Raw genomic sequence first — 1831 nt, 5'->3', positions numbered from 1 at the left:
AAGTGAGGGTGCCTCCGTAGAGACTGTGACTCAGGCCTCCTGACCACAGTGTGTTCTCTATCACTTACACCATTACAAAAACAAACAAAAGCAACAAAGAGTTCACTGGAGCTTTACCCAATGATCTGTTTATTTTTCTTTCACTACCACACCATCCCAAGTGCCCCAGGGTGAAGGAAGGGCCATCTCTGCTCCCATCGTGGTGCCTTCCTCCTTGGCCCATATAATATCCATCCACTCCACACATGCTGATTGGGTGGAAGGGCAAGCAGGAGCCAGGCACGGAGATGCGAATAGAGAAGTACCACAGGTAAGGACCCTGACCTCATGGAGCTCGCAGACCAGGACAGGACAGGCATGAATGAGGACAATGAAGGAGTCGGGGGGGGCAGGCAGGAGCAGGGGCATGTGTAGGGGTCAGGGGCAGGAAAGTCTTCCAGGGGTGCTTATGCCTGGACGTAATTTCAACAGGTGAGCCACGGAGAAGGAGCTGAGCCAAGGTTGCTGGTAAGAGTGGGGAGTACATCTGGAAGCCTTCTGAGGTTCAGGGTGGTTGTATCTGAAGAGAAGGCCTGGCATACAGTAGGTGCCAATACATGTCCGAGGAGGAGATGCAGAGTGGACCTCATCAATTCTGCTTCCTGGTATCTGCTCACCCTTCTTGGAAGAGTGCTCTGATTGTCTTTCAGAGACTGCCTGGTCTAGGAAACTTGCTCCCAGCCAATGAGTGGGCAAGCCAGGCCCTGGTGACTTCTCTGAGATCTGCACCCCAAGAGGAGTGAGCTCACGCAGCCAGAAGCCGATCCCATCTCTACTGGTCCTGGCTGCGTCAATCCCGGGCAACTCTGGCTCCACTTGAAATGAGGACAGTCAGCTTTTCCTTCGGCTTCATGGAACAACTCCAAAGCCAATAAGGCTTTTTGATGTTGTTTTCACTTAAATTAGCTGAAGTCCATTCCTGTTGTTTGCAACCAAGGAATCCAACTGAAGTAGAAAGGAGGCAACACTTAGGTGGGTACCACGGGGGCCCTTTTCGTCCACTCTGAGCTCAGCAGTGATTGCAGTAGCTTCTGACCAGCCAGGCTCTGTGAGAGTGGACGGTGATACACAGTTGGAGAATTTGCTCTGGTCTTCCATTACACAGTCCGGTGACTACAGAGCAAATAACAAGGTCGTGTATATTTCAAGATAGCTAGAAGAGAAGATTTTGAATGTCATCACCACAAAAAATGATAATTTAAAGTGACAGATATGAAAATTACCCTGATTTAATCATCATATGGTGTATGTATGCATTGAAACATCACACTGTACCCCATAAATATGTACAATTATATCAATTACAAATTAAAAATTAATTTGAAAATTAATGAGTAGAATACAAACACTCCAATATTAGTACTTTGATACTCCCTTTGATTTCCCTAAGATTATTTCTGAAAATTATGCAGTAAGATGTTGATGTGAAACTCTCTACAGTATTCAGTTCTGATATTCCCTGTATGAGGAAGGCACACTCCCAAACGCAAGAACAAGGATCACAGCATCTGCCAGCCTCAGGAGTCTTTGCCTTATGTGAAATTCTAGTCTACTTTTTATTCAACAGCCAGAATTTTGGTTGTAGAAAGTCTTTCCTGAGAGGCTAATTAGAAGAGGGAACTGGGAGCTGGGAACAGGAAAGGGAAATAAAGAACACAGCAGAAAGAAAAAGGTAATCCCAACCATTCTTTTTTTCTGCACTGGAGCCTTAAGAGAAAGAAAGGAAGCTGAGTGAACCTGAACCCCTGCACCTGCCCAGTGGCTGTAGGAGGGCCCTTGGTAAGAATTTATA

General features: G+C 46.4%; 1 protein-coding gene across 1 annotated transcript in view; it reads right to left on the bottom strand.

The window, feature by feature from the left end:
- Nucleotides 1-1831, bottom strand: part of LOC105503177 (cancer-related nucleoside-triphosphatase-like) — a gene marked incomplete at its 5' end in the record, with an annotated part of 10596 nt that overhangs the window by 1140 nt on the left and 7625 nt on the right. The window lies entirely within an intron of this gene.

This window comes from Colobus angolensis, unplaced genomic scaffold, assembly GCF_000951035.1.
Source record: "Colobus angolensis palliatus isolate OR3802 unplaced genomic scaffold, Cang.pa_1.0 Scaffold839, whole genome shotgun sequence".
NCBI lineage: Eukaryota > Metazoa > Chordata > Mammalia > Primates > Cercopithecidae > Colobus > Colobus angolensis.
This window is presented reverse-complemented; position numbering and strand designations above follow the sequence as displayed.